The sequence below is a fragment of the Cygnus olor genome, chromosome 2 (assembly GCF_009769625.2).
Source record: "Cygnus olor isolate bCygOlo1 chromosome 2, bCygOlo1.pri.v2, whole genome shotgun sequence".
Lineage (NCBI taxonomy): Eukaryota > Metazoa > Chordata > Aves > Anseriformes > Anatidae > Cygnus > Cygnus olor.
In genome coordinates this window covers 136,589,710-136,605,136 of record NC_049170.1, presented here as the reverse complement: position 1 = coordinate 136,605,136, position 15,427 = coordinate 136,589,710, and the positions used below count along the sequence as shown (strand labels likewise).

Below are 15,427 nucleotides of genomic sequence, written 5' to 3'. Positions count from 1 at the left end.
CAGGCAGAGCAGTCGTGTCCCCTCAAAGTTTGGCCTATCTGAGGATAAACTAACAAATTAACAAAAGTACCAACAAGCTTAAGAGCTGTTTCATCTTAAAACCATGCCAGCCCAAACTGTGGGTAGTTATTAGTAGAAGTAGCAACAGGCCAGTTTTCCATCCCCAGCCTTGCCATCCTCCTCCCAAGTGCCAGCTTTTCCTTCATTTAATACTACATGGAGCTGAATCAGGGGATTAAAACAGCAGAAAATTCACTGCTCTCTCTTTGTTTTCTTGAGGAAATTTTCTACCAGTTTGGTGCTCTGAATCAGTTCACTACGTGGTCAGGTGAGAATACATGCCAGCACAGGGAATTGGCACGATCAGGAGACTATGAGCTGGAAAGTGAGTAGGATCTCCCTGATCTGGTGCACTAATATACATGTTCATTTGCTTAACTGAAAATTATTGAAGCCACACAGTAAATATGGGGGAGGTTTTGAGTGGGCAGTGACATTCAAGTTACAAGACATCTGTCTGGAAATGAGAGTAAGCCTTTATTTTGTGTCATGACAAGACAACAAAGGGAAGAGGAGGAGAGGAAGGCTGGGAACATCATTCCAGCATTATTTGGTTTATCGATTAGTGGCTGTTGTGGGTTTATCCTGAGTCTTTCTTCGTCCCTTTTCCTCAGTTCTTTCCCTCGTCTCTGAAGTTCTCTTTGTCTTGAAACTCTGGACCTTGTTTTAAACCCTTGCTATGCCTTGAGCAGGATTTATTGTTTGTCAGGGCACCCAAAGGAGGTCATTTAGCTTTGGTAGATTTCTGGGTGGAGGCTGAAACTGCTGTTGTTTAAGTTTTCAGAGAGAACCCCTAGATAAATGAATCCAGCTCTTTCAGCTGCTGCCAATTCCTGGCAGAAGGGTTACATAAACATACTCTAAACCTCAAGGGTATTATAAATAAATCTTATAAAATATTAACTTTTGTTAATCTCTGAATGAACCAAAATTGTGTTAATCTGATTTAAACCCTTAGTAAGAAAAGAATTAACCAGGTATCTTATAAAAAACAATAATCCTGACCTCTTTCTCAGTTCACTGAATTTGTTTCTTGCCATTCTGTACCTTTACTGTTCTCATTAAATTACACTTTTTTTTCTTTAAACAAATATTTCACGTATCATGTATAGTTATTGAAAAGCTTCTTCAAGTCTGTTTTGGTTCTAGCCAGTTAGACTTTTGTTTTGCCAGTGTAGTGAAAATAATGATTAGAGTTAATGTTTTATGGAGTTACTTTTAACACTGTATATGAAATTTTAAGCTTAATAAGGGACTTCTGTGATTTTTTAATTATAAAATTGTGTTAAAGAGCTCATTTCATGGCCTTTTTCAATACTCCTCTTAGAAGCTGAAAGATAATGCTCTCTCTGATGTGTACTTATTATTTTGTCCAGCAGATTCCTCAGATAAAACTCTGAAATCCTTGGGCAGAAATGCTAGTGACAGCAATGACTGCTTTAGGTAGAAATCAGTCAGTTGTTGCTGTATTATAGAGTTTCTGGAGGAAAAAAAAAAAGTTCTGGGTCAGAAAATACTGATCAGTTATATCCAACCCTTGTTGAAAACATCCAGATATTATTTGTCACCATATAAATGAGAAAGAGAGACCCTCAGCTATCCTATGATAGCCAAACAGAGTCTGAAATACAGGAGGGCTACGTATATGCAGGTGCTTGTACCCAAAAAGTGATCATACAGAAGAGAACAGGAGAGAAAGAGACCCACCTCAGCATAACCAGCAGGCTGGAGGCTCAGGTATTCACTGGAAAATGAGATACCAACACCAGCATCCCTAAGCTGTAATGATGAGAGAAGAAATAAGATCAGGGATCTGACAGGTATATCCTCTGCACTTGCATGAGCAAGGATATATTTTCTTTCTCTCATTTTCCTCTTCTGAATACTCCTGGATTCGTTCCAACATGAGAGTTAAGGAAAAATCTTTGTGGAGTAGCAATAGTGTTTGCTGTCCAGTTGCATGCCACAATGAACAGGCACATGCAGTTATTTTTACCTGGACTACTAAAAATATTCAACCAAAAATCTTTGTTTAAAGGAGTACACTAACAAAACATGACTAACAAAACATGACTAACTGCAGTCGTTCCACTCCTGGCCACAGAATAATGCGTTCACACACGTGGTAACACGCAGTGGGACATTTTAAAACACAGTTTTGCCTTTTTACATGGTTTAAACCTCTAAGTCCTTAATTGCAAAGTAGACAGAAAGTTCCAAAAGGATGTTGCAGTTTTCATCTTTGTTGCTGCTGTATGTTTATTTTTTGTGGTTTTGACTTCAGATAAATGTGCTCGTAAACTTTCATTTATTTCTTGTTACCATTTGCTCTTTCACTGCCCAGTTTCAAGCACAAATGAAGACTGTAAAAGATGCTATACAATGGACAACAAAGGAATTATGAAGTGTGAGGACCACTATGTGCTTCCCTGGCCATGTGCTGCAGGACTGAACTGATTGTCCTACAGAGGGAAAGCAAATGGCTCTTTTTTTCATACCCACCAGCAACTTCACCAGCCATGGGTGCCGTCCACTGCACTCACAGGAATTGCTGCTCGTCTGACATTTTCAAGCCTTCTGCAGTTTTAGTGAGGTTCAGTTTTACTCCCCGGGTAGATCTGTCAACGCACTTTACATATGCTGTCAGGCAAAGGCTGGATATTGCCAACTTTAAGTTATTTCTGATTCAGACTGCAAACTTGTGTGTGAAACAGTGGGTATTCGGGTTATGCAACTTTTGTTGCATGATACCTTTTGATACCTATCTTTTGTAAGGATAGTCTCTTATCTCTTTTTAGCCAGTGGAGTAAAACAGGACTTATGCAGAGAGAAATTCAGAATAAGGACATAGCTTCAGCACTCAGATCACCCTAATTAACCTCAGTCTCTCTACTGGTTGTAGGTTACTGATCCTCTCTGACCAAGAGCCTCTCCACAGCTGCACTGTGTTCTCTGAACACACAAACAGGCAGAAGCAGAACTCGGTGCCAAATTTTCAAGAGCTTAGCACATAACTGCCCAGCTTCCACTTTGACATCAGAATAAGATTTTAAGAATTGAGAAGGCATTGCTAGTTACCTAATGTACTCCTTTGTAAATCTCTGTGGGGACAATGCACTCTCTTCGGAGTTTTGGCTCTAGCTTTTCAAGAGCCACCCTAAAAGCTCAGTACTGTCGTGAGAAGAGATGACTTATCTGTCTGCCCTTGCGCAGCAGCGCAGGCCCACACAAACACAGTTTGGTTCCATGTTGTTGCCTGGGGTGATATCAGATGCAAATAACGTGAGTATTTGAATGGAATTCACAAAGTGTATGCTTTTAAGATAAAGTAGAGCCAAGTCCTGCTGCTGCTGCTTTGGATGCAAATGTATTTGTAATGAACTCTGGTTTTGTACGTATCCCTTATCTTGCACCTGTTATCATCTTTGTTGTAAAAAGCTTACAGGCAGGCTTGCCAAATGATACGCCCCATCTGTGCTACCTGGATAAACACTGTTAGCAAGAAACATGCAAACTGAAAAGCCACAGGTTCTTGACGGACAGGTACCAGTGCTGTTGCTCTGGCTAGCAAGGACAAGGTCTTTGTGTTCTTTCAGCAAGTTGCCAGCCTTTTCTTGTTTGCAATTCTTGTGAAGCTGTTGGGAGGGAGATGAGAGGGAGAGGAAGCTGGGGGTGTGCAAACTGGTCTTTGGCACGCAGATGAAGTCAGTGGCAAATATAATGAGGATTTCAATGGAATCTACAAAGCAAATGTGTTTTTGCCAGGGCCAAGATAGAGCTAAATGTTGTGTCTGCTGTGTTGGAGGCAGATGCATTTGTTGTCAACGCTGCTCTTGTTTATATCTTTTTGCTTGGACCCCTGCAAACCAGACCAGCACCTGGAGGGAGGGAAGGTGAATAATGGGAAACTGCATCGCTAGGACTTGTCCCTGGGAAGTCTGGGAAGAAGTGACATAGCAGATGTGGCAAGGTGAGAGTGTGCTAAGGCAATTTCAGCAAAGAAGCAACAGTAGGGGAGAACAGCATGTTCCAGGAGCTTATCATGTTCCACTGAGATCTCTATGTTTTCCTGTGTTGTTTTTTTTTTTTTTTTCTAGGAACTTGCAAGAGGGAGCACTATTGAATAACCAGGGCGCAAGGCCGGTAGGTTGGATTCTGAAGTCCTGTCACTAAGTTCCTGTGGCAACGTGTGTGCTGCCTGTGATGGTCACATCTGAGGGCGGCTGACGCCTCATGGTTCCTGGACCAAGTCATTTCAACAGCTGTTAGCAGCTATATTTAACTAAGTCAGCAGGAAGACAGGGTGGTATGAGACCCGTCCCACCAGGGAAACATCCCCAGGCCTGTTTCCACTTTGCTACCTGAGACAGAGGGGATGAGAGCAGCAGATCTTGGTGTTCCTGGGCATGGACCACTCCCTGCTCTGCCATTCACCCTCTGCCTCGTGCTCCCTGCACAGGCATGCTGGTGCTTGCTGCCTCTGTGTGTTAGAGCAAGGTAGAGGGTAGAACTTGGCATCGTGAGCACCCTGTCCTAGGCCTTGAGTTACAAGGGAGTTCATCCAGTGGCATTTAGCCGAAACAAAAGACACCAACGGGGCATTTGTTCCTATTGCTGCCTGCCACGTAGGGTGTATATCAACAAGAAAGGAAGGGTGCCACACCTTGACCCCCCAGTCAGTCCCTGAGGGTAATCAATAACCTGGTTACTCTGGCAGAGGCCGTGATGGTGGCGTCTTTCAGCACTTGGATCCCTTCCACGAGACGCAAGCCAGGAACCTCCTTCTTCTGCTGTTTAGAAAACCAGTGGCCTGAGGGGATCCCACTTCATTATGGTCAACCCCTGACCTGTCCAGGAACTTTAACCAGGCTCCAAACTCTTGCAGGGCTGAGCGTGCTGCCAGGCAGCTGAGCGAAACACTGCAGATTTGCTGGCAGTGATACAACACGCCGAGCACCCTTGCCGCCTGCAAGGCTCCTGTAGAGCTTGTAAAAGGGCTCGGGGAAAACTTTCCATTCAGAGCGGGCATTCGTAGGGTGCTGGTGTGCCCGTCTCTGGGGATGAGACAATGCTTTGGGAAAGTCACATGTAACAAACAGCTAGCAGCAACATGTCTGAAGTTACAGGTCACAGACGTGCATTCGTTCCTTCTTAACTTTTGGTCTCTGCCTCCCAGCGGCTGCTTATGCCATGAAACTAGCCTCTTCTCTCTCCTTCCTCCACCAAAGCCCCTGACGACAAGTACCATGCTGTCCCATGCATTATTCAGGCCAGGCAGCCAGCAGCTTAGCAAGAGTGCCCCAAACCCTGCTCGTTTCTTTTTGAAGAGATAGTGCCTGCCTGGGTGTCTCTGACATCCACACTTCTCTGCCTACCGCAAGTGTTTTACACCGCACAGTCTGAGGTCAAGGGCCCTTCTGTGGGCCGAGCAGGGAAACAGAAGCTCCAAGAGCCTCAGAAATCTCCACAGAGGTGAGCAAACACAGCACTTCAAACAAAAGCCTAAAAAGCCTGATGTCAAGTAAGCTTGTGTTTATATGTTTATATATATATATGTGAATAATGAAAGACTTACCCTGCTGACTGGGCTTCCTGGCAGCAGCTAAGACACCTCAGGTCTTCTCCCATGCCTTCCCCTTTGAAAAGTGTTTCTACCCCAAGCCATGGCACTTGTAGCCGAAGCTACACCACGTGGCTTCAGCCAGCTCCTTGATCCCATAGTCTTTAAGTCCTGGGTGGCTACATATTGTTCCTGACAAAATCCTGGGCACGTAGAGCCCCTCAGATCATCGAGCAGGGCCTGGCAATTCAGTCAAACTGCTTTCTGCCCAAACTTTACTTTAGGCAACCATGCCCCTCTCTGCAGCTTAGCCTGGTTCCTCAGAGTCCACAGAGTACCCTGCAGGAGAGATGTAAAGCACAGAACAAACCTGCAGGAGATGCAAGGACGCTGCCATTTTGGTTGTGTACGCAACTGAAGTAGTTTACGAAGGGCTTCAGGGAAGTGGACAGATAGTAAAATATCCACATAGCCAGGGAATAATGCAGAATTTATGTTTAAGCTTGGCTTTTTTCCCCCTCTCCTGGCCCTGAGCATGTGAGGAAGCTGTGAAGCAGAGCCGTCACAGGTAGGGACACTTGAGCAGTTAGCATCCCGCTGTTTTACAGGTGCTGTTCTCACTCCTCAGACATAATCCCTCCCAGCTCTGCTTGACCAAAGTGATTTGTCTCATCTAGGGGGCCAAGGAGAGGGGACACGTCTGGGCAGAAACTGGAGGGAGGACTTCAGGGGATTTAAGTGCTGACATCTGCAGAGGTAGGTAGAAACATTCTCCCCCAGAAGTGCCCCTCAACAGCCAACCATAATAACTGGTTACAGCGCTGCTGGAGAAACGAGATTCCTAGCTTTTCACCTAGCTTTTAGCCCTGCTTTTCACTTCTCCCTTTTTTTATGGTGGTCTGGATCCAAAAGCATTTCTCAAACACCATTTAAAAAGCAACTGTGTTCAAATCCACCAACAGCCCAGAGTTCAATTCTGAGCATTGTAAATGGTCGTGCTAATTAAATGCAGCTAAAACACTGAGAAGAGTTGCAGGGCAGACAAGATCAATGACAAAACACCCTCAGAGAGCACAGGAGGGGAAAAAGTGCTGATGGAGAAGGGTGATTTATGGTCATTCTCTGGTTGCAGAAACAGAAGAATTATTGAGAACCTTAAAGGAGAAAGGAGCTTTAGGTTGTAAGATTGACGACTAAAAACCATGGGGAAGTAATCCTTTCTCCATCAGTGTGGCAAAGCTTCAGTCCTGGGAGGCAGGTCAGTGGAGGTCAAGGCTCAAACTGGAAACGCTAAACTAGGGAACTTCTCTGGTCGCCTCCTTCCCCCACGTTGCCTCTTCCCCACCCCCTCTTTAACAAAAGGAAGCCGTGCACTGCAGTGTTTTCCACTTCTCGACTTCTCGAACTGAGCTTTCAGCCACACAGCCTAGCTCCCAACCAAAGGCTTCAGTGGTGGGCAGCCTGGTGCAGAGCTACAGTAAGTTACTCTGCTCTGTCCTGAAGTCAGCGAGTCATTAAAGGTGGCTGCTATTTGCATTTTGGTGTATGTAAGCGTAGGGGGTCATTTTCTTGTCTTTTATCCTGTACAGGGCATTGTAAACTTTTAACACAAAAACTATTTGAGATCCATCCATTCAGGGAACTCATACACAACTGTGAATTACTTTGTGCTGTCCCCCCTGTAACTGTGTTACATAAAGTGAGGAGAAACTTTTATACCATTTTTGTACTTTCCTGTAATCTGAAAACATTTTATGAGGAGACACCCACTCTACCCCAGAAGTAATATTCCAGCCTTACCTGCATTTCCTCTGCGACAGAGGATGACAATCTGTGAAGAGCTGGCATATTGATTTTTGAAACTTTCCTGTTTCTTTTGGCTGGATGGAGTTAGGCATTTGGATGATCATACTGTTATGTTTGGACAGTTACATTATTATATGACCATCACAGGCAGTAATTAACATAGTTGTCTCACTATAAAGTTACCATTTTCTTTGTTTCAGGAGGTTTCAGACAGCAATTACAGCAATTGGATGGCATTTCACTGGCCGGTCTCTAGCAAACGCCTACCATGAGTCAAATCATCAGCAAAATGTGGCAAGTGTGGTGGTGTAATGTCATGTAACAGCAAGTCAGTGTCTTGTTCTAATATTTTAATGACAACCCTCTGAATTAGAACAAGTTTTCAGAAAGTGGTTGTTATTCACACATAATGATCTGGGCTGCAGAAATGCCCTTGGGAGGGTAGAGCTAATAAAATAAGCAGCTAGTTAGTACAAACTTCTTCATTTAATTTTATTGTGTGGAGGGCAGCACAGTTTTCTCACATGAGAAAGGCGCTGCTGTTGCCTGGAAAGTTTCCATACAGCCTTGCAGCTTCTGAATTGCTCCGGTCAAAGGTGTCAGTCAGAAGTTTGCTGCAGTTTCACCGCTGTTAACGTGAACATCTGTATGTATTTCATGGCTTGGTTTTATTTGAAAAGCAGTGTATAGCTGTAAAATATTAGTCATTAATTCGGCACCACTTAGCTGCAAATTATTAGTCATTAATCTGGCGTTGTTGCCAGGTTTGTGCTCTAATTCAGTTGTTCTTGATTGTAAAACAACGTATTGCAAATGAAATACAAGATCGCTTTTTGTTTCTTCTGTTGCAGGGATGCATTTAAGAAGCCATCTCTTGTGCTTCCTTCCATCTGGGAAGTTAGCAAACCTGCACGGCTCTGTGAGACAACACTGGTGCTGCCTGCTAGCCATGACTAACGCATGCACAGCATGGCAATTACAGCAGAAGGAAGTTTAAAATAATTTCGTTAGTGTTTGGAGCACGAGGTTCATCTCCAGCCAGACCTCAGACTCTGCTTTCCACAACATGAAGATCGCTGAAGTACTCTTATATAAGCCTAATTGACACAATTAAAAGAATGACTGCTTACAGATGTGTGTTGCTGTAGCAACCTGGGGCAAAGGGAGCCAAAGTGCCCTCCATACTTAGAAAAATAATATTAATCATAATAGGTAGAAGCACTTTATCCTTTTTATAAGACATTTGCTCTGGAGCCAAGAGCCTTAGCATGTTGCAACAAGGATCACTGCACTGGAGCTGAAATAATTTGAAGATGAGCTAAAATGCTCTCAGTAATAAGCAAAATTACACGGAGACAGAAACATATTCAGATGGTCTCTAACCCTCCCAGGATGTAGGCAACAGGATTAGTTGTTCAAGGCTTTGATTCTGCTGCCATAGGGACACCGGGTGAAGGAAAATACCAAAGGCATGGATACCAATACCAAAGGATGCAGGATGAGGCCTGAACTGCTGAGCTTGGCCAGGGTTTGTCTTACCTAAGGGTCTGACTGCCCAGATCTCCACGAGCAAGCTTTAAATCCCCCCGCAACATCCTTTGTTTCAGATGGGCTCTAAGCAGCTCCGTGCTGTTGACAGAAAATGGCAACAAGTCTCCTATTTTCCCAGCAAGGCAGAGCTGGAACAGGGCTTTGTAGACTGGATACGAACGCTTTTATTCTTGACTCTGCTTTGCTTGTCCCACTAAAACGGCAGGTTTCATCAAACGTAAGTCTCTCTGAAGTGTTGAAGGGACCACACGAATTACCCGAGACACACGACTTAGGACTTGTTTTAATGAACTCTTTTGATGTAAAGCCAATGATATGTATTTTGACCGGTATGAGTGCGGCTTCAAATTTATTATTTTAACTAAAACAGTTTTTAACTTTGTCTTGACAACTTTGCAATTTAAACACAGTCACGCTGTGTTGCTACGGAGTACAAGAAAAACCTGAAATCGGTGCTGACTGGGACTGAACAATCTGATTTCCATTTCCAAAGTAAAGAAGCAAGTGAATAGCATGGACAAACAAGCAAGTCTGAAAAAAAAAACAACCAAACAACCAAACAAATAAACAACAAAAAAAACAACAATAACAAAAACAACAACAAAAAAACCACTTGTCTTTTGAATGATCATTGAAAATACAGATGAAAAGGGATCTCCAGAAGCCATCTCTACCATCCCACTCACTAGAGATGGATTAATTTTATCTCTGTCATTACAGACCAAATTTTCTCTGTTCTTAAAAAGATTTACAATCCCCAGGCAATCTAGTTTAAGGCATCACTATCCTTATTTTATAGTTTTTTTTTTTTTTCCTAATGGCTAACCAAAGTATGTCTTATTAACCTCTAATATCTTTGTTTTTGAAGACTCCTATCTCTATCAGGTTTCTATTCACTAAAGCAGGCACCCTCATTTCTCCAGTCTTCTCTGGTAAGTCGTGTTTTTCTAGAACTCCGATCATACTCATCGCTCTCCCCTGTAGCCTGATTGCTGTTTTATCTCTCCTGAGCTTGGTGCCCCAAGCCAGACTCTCGAAGCTCCAGATAAGTTTTGCCAATATGAGAAAACTGGAAGAATCACTTCAAGTACTTTATAGCCTCTATGTTATAGCCTTGTCTCAGTATGAAGTTTGGGGTTTTTCTGAAACAGTATGCAACCTCCAGAACATTTCTGTAGCGCTGCTCCCTACCCATTTGCTCCTCAATCTGTGTTTTTGCAGTTGAGTGTTCCTGACCAAACTTAAAGCCTTGCATTTTTTATTCCGTAATAGCATCTTATTTTTTTCACTAACAATCCCAGATATGCTGTTCATTAATGATTGGATTCAGTTTGAATATTAAACTCATATTTCTTCCATCTACCATTTTTTTTTAAGCTTTCTCACACTGCTTTGTGCCTACGATCTATAAACCTTCAGCCTTGCTCTAATTATAGTTGCAGAGGTACAGTGTGTTCATGTTCAGCCTGCACGTGGCCCTTCACTTACCCTGTTCCAGGTACAGTGGTGTGATTATGGCTGTTTGACCTGTTGCACCATTGGAAGCTCAGCTTGTCCTGATAATAGCGCAGTTATGTTTACTGTCCTTGCAGCTCTGGCAATTACATCTCATTACACCACTTTAATTATTCAAGCACTGACATTTCAATGATAATATTTAGAAAAATTCAGACACACAGGAAAAGAGTTCTTTCAATTAAAGTGTCTTTTACTTAGCTCTTCTCTTGAACTGTCTGTTTTCTCACAACACATTCCTCTCTCTGTCACAACCACAGTCATGATGTTTTTCCAAAAACCCTGGAAGACACTCTAAGGCCCTGCTTCTGCCAGGATTGCTTTTATTAAAAAAACATTTCTGATACTTGGGCCCTTTCTCCACGTTGGAGTGAACGACGCATCTTTAAAACACATGAGGTAACGTGTATTTTGAAGTAGTGGCACAGATGAGGCCAGTGGATTTCAGCACATCAGCTGTTTGGGTTGAGCCTCGGGAATCCCGGGTGCTTGGGCACTGAGGGCGACACCACTGTCAAGTTGTCACATTCTGTCACGCTGTCACTCCCAGCCAGGAAGTGCCATTTCGGTGTGTATGTGCAAGAACTGAATCCTACGTGTAACTCCCTCTAGGATTCAGCCCTCACGCCAGCCGAACCATCACCCGGAAGAATAATCCAGGAGCAGCTTGACTTCACCTTATCTCCTGCAGTTCTTGGAAAAGTTCTTAGACAGCCTACAATAAAAAGGGTTAAGAGCAAACAAGTCTCTTGCATCACCGCTGTGGCACGCCTGACTACCTGACCACATCCTACGTATGAGGAACTCGGGCAGTTACGTAGCCTGCCCAAAGCAGCACAGCAGGTTAGCAACTAAACCTGGAACGACAGGTCTCCTGCCGTAGTGACTGGACAAGACTGTCTTGCTGGAAACTTTGCTGGCATCCGGGGAGCTACGCTGTTGTGCAGGGAAGCCATACCTTGCTGTGAAAGCAGACTCTTCCAGATGGGAAGGGCGTGTGGCAGGATCTGTCTCTTGCCTAGAGGCTTCATTAGCACTAATCTGACAGACACCGAGACCTCATTAATTTGTTGTTGTGCATAACCAGTTTCAAAATGCGATCTGAACAAAGCTCTTCAGTCGAACGTAATACCAGATTTGCAGTTGCAGTGACTCAGTATGCGATGATGACTCTTGCACCTGGCTTCTATGAAATGCTTAGCACAACAGACAAGACCTCCCACGGTATTTATTCATTCAGCAGAGCTTGGCTGGCACAGAGCGCTGGCATTCATCATCCGTGTCCTAGGCGAGCAAGGGAACCTGTCGGTAAGTGCTTGGGATCCTGGCAGTTCCTCCTTGGGTAAAGCACATCCACATTACATACTGTGTATATAATTTACAAAATGCATACAGATACACATATATTTGTATATATAATGTGCTAAAATTAGTTTTGAACATGCTGGCTAAGGATATTGTGAAGTATCGATTGGCTTTGTTACCAACACAGTGCCTGAGACCTGGAAGCAGGACAGGCCATGTCTTTTTTATCCACTGTGGTCACCTCAGGCTCCACTGCAATGGCCCTTATTTGATCTGCTCTCAGAAGTATTTGGCGCATTCTTTTATCTCCTGGGTCCGTTCTGAGTAATGTTGAGAAACGTTGGGCTCAGAATTTGCAACAAACATCCACGGCTGAAAAGGATTACCGTGCAGAATCACATGCATGGCTTCGTACGCTGCAGAGATGAAGAGCTCTGTCAAAGATAATGGAAACTTACAGTTGGAGGGAGTCTTGCGGTTGAAATTCAAGCACGTTTTAAAATGACCTGATTTTTATTACTTGGTTGCTAAGCTGATGTTGCTAATTCTTTTGTAACTCATCACAACAAAACAAAGATAGCACTCGCTATTTTAGGAAACATATGGATCAGTGGGAGAGCCAAAAGGAAACAAGTGGATCGCTGGTCGGGCTAGAAATGCCTCAGAGATATATACAATGTGTGTCTGCAGATACTGTGGCTGTGCAAAAAAAAATCAATAAAGGGTTTTAAGCATGGCTAGCCACACAACAAAACATGCTTTGAGCTGACAATTTAAGGAGGAAGCTCTCTGCACACACACTTCTGTTATTTCATCACCATCTGTCATTCCCACATGATTTAAAACACAGATATGCTACCAACAAAGAGACCTACTTATCCCTGCACTGAACATTAATCCTTACGAAGATAAATCCAGCACAGGAAAATAAATCACGGCACCAAGCTAAGTTCTTCCTAAGCTCATCTTGTAGTAGGCAGAGAACAACTTCTTACAGACATGAAGCTGCAGCAGCTTTCCCCAGCACTGGTTGAAGCACACTGGCCTATATGCCGACCGTGGGATGCACATCATCGTATTTCATCACACTGAAATAAAGAACAAAAAAATTGAAGGGTTAATAACCATGTTAATAACCCATCAAACACCGATGTGTTAGGAATTTCATAAACAGCGTGTAGAAATTTCATAAATGTAATAAACTCAAGTTCATGCCCAAAGTCAAAAATGCCCAGGTGTTTTCTCCTTTGGATGACAGGACAGCTCTCCTTGACTGTCTTGGGCAGGAGCTGTGCTTCTGGAAAGCCTCTCTGATTAGGGGGCAAAGCCAAAAACACTCAGGGAGCACGATTCTTGGTTGTGCCCAGAGGTATCATAGGTTCTTTTATAGAGAGTGCTGAAGGAGAGGGCAGGTTCAGAGAAGAGCGGTGAAACTGCCGGACTTTTTGTAGTACGAGACACAGGTATGAAAGAGGGCAGCCAATCCCAATGGAAAATGATTGACGAACGCCTCGGGGCTAAGCAGATAAATCGTTCACATCATGACACAAAAACAAGCACCAGCCTCTGTCTCTCTGCTGCCCATACTTCGGTACAGTACCAGCTCCTGCGATGCCCTGTCCCTGCCAGCCTGAGCTCACAATTCAGACACCGTCACTGAAGGCAGCACAAAAAAAGCCCAGAGGTATTCAGACCAGCCTTCTGAAAGGGTTTTTATTTTGACTGAGTCAAGGAAAAGAGCTCGAAGCATGGCTAAAGCTTACCGTTATTTTTTAATCTGGCTATGATTTACAGTGGCTCCCTGCCAATGAAAATGTGAAGACAGAATAATACCTGGGTTTGCTCTCTAACAATAGGAAAAGAAGGAATTGCTTTTTGACAGCTTCTAAGGAAAAAGTATTCTCCCTGTCTCAACCAAGGACTCTTTTTCTGGGAAGGATCACAGGTTTAATGGTTTCAGATAATAGTTCTTCCCCAGAAAACTGAAGCCCCAACTTTTTCAGTCTGGTTTGGAGAATCAGATCCAGTAATTTCTGCTTCCTTGGATCTCAGTCAGCCAAATTATGAGGCTCCTAGTCAAGCCCAAATTGGATTCTTGAATTTGCTTAGTTCATGCTCTAGAAATATAGAAACAGGTCCCTAACACCTGTTTTGCATAAAAATCTGGAAAGGCCTGGTCTTGCTCAAAATTTTAACTTGCTGTTTGGGAAAACAGCATTACAAACTTGTGACTTACAACGGGAACGATCAGTCTGGTATCTTTAAGCCAATGTTGCAGAAAGCTTTGCACTAACCAAAGTCGAAGGAAGAAAAGCAGAAAAGGAAGTGGCCATTTTAACTGAGGTTGGTGTTTAAATCTAAAAGTCCGCTTTCAGAACAGAACATTTTGTACACAGACACAAGTGTGAGACTGGGCTTGGATCTGTCCAGACCACTCAGGCTTTAAACAACAGGGTGGTAGTTTATGTGCCTAAATTTGAGGCAGGAAAGCCTGGAATCTTTTGAACAGCATCTAATACCCTTTTCTTATGAAGAAAAAAAAAGGATTTAATTGTGGTTAATTATAAAATTGAGATGTTTCTGAAATCATGAAACCCCAGCTATTTCTGCATATTGCTTTCAGCAGGATGGACCAAGACCTATCCAACAGCAGTGATCTTGCAGAATCCTTCAAAATCTCTCTGCCACAGCCAGGTGGAAGCTGTCTTGCAGGTGGAGAAGGCATTAGACTCAGTCTCAATGACAATCAGGCTCAGGGCATATGTTTTTAACCGAGTATTAAAGTGAAGTGTTGATTTTGGTTGCTGCACTGCACTGACCTTAAACCAGTGAGACATGAATCAGAAAAGATGAATGCTTTGGAGGTTCCTGTACAGTCATGCTGGGCTCGTGCTGCGTACAAATGATTGATTTGTTCATAGGAATCACTCAGAGTGATATAAAGAGGCTTGTCACATATAGCTTACATAGGTTTTTTATATATCTTTGTCTGGAGGATATGTCTTCACCAAAGTTTATTTTTTTTTAGTTCGTGCAAGTGCTATTTCGCATCGCTCTCCCTCCTGCCACCCAGCGTTCCTAACATGGGGATCGATCTGCATTCTCACCTACCCCTTAAACAGGCATGACCAAGCAGTCGGGCCTCTCCGAGAGGCACGACACATGGCAGGGCTTTGTTAGGAGCTCAATGCGCTCATTGTACCTTGCAGATCCTGCACTAGGAAGGTCAATATCCCTGTACGCCACGGCCAGACATACATTGTGCCTGCTAAACACTGCTGTAGCAGGGACCCAGGCAGCAGATCATGCTTCGCATTAATGTGTAGGATCTAGAAAAATCGATGTAGTTTAAAATCACGGGGGAATATTGCCCAGCCACTTACTGCTCTTATGATATGCAGAGTGCTCGGGAAGTACACGGCAATTTTTGCAGCCACAGCAATGGCCGTGTCACTGAGCACACAGAAAGCACAACGGGCTCTCTGCTGACTTGTACCAAAAGTCTGCACCGGGCAGCTGCCTGCATTGCTGGAAGCAGTTCGCTGGCTCTGGAGATCGCTTCATAATTTATTTATTTTTTCTGTAATGCAAATACAAACATCAGATTCCTTATGGAAAGCTTGTCAGCTT

The 15,427-nt window shown here is 43.5% G+C and overlaps 1 long non-coding RNA gene across 1 annotated transcript; it reads left to right on the top strand.

Annotated features, from left to right (window-relative positions):
* Window positions 1-940: 940 nt before the first annotated feature.
* On the top strand, window positions 941-9,568 carry LOC121064685. The gene is made up of 5 exons (XR_005816624.1): window positions 941-4,030; window positions 4,158-5,532; window positions 6,229-6,376; window positions 6,753-6,878; window positions 7,627-9,568. It is a non-coding gene; the product is annotated as an uncharacterized LOC121064685 (long non-coding RNA).
* Window positions 9,569-15,427: the final 5,859 nt, after the last annotated feature.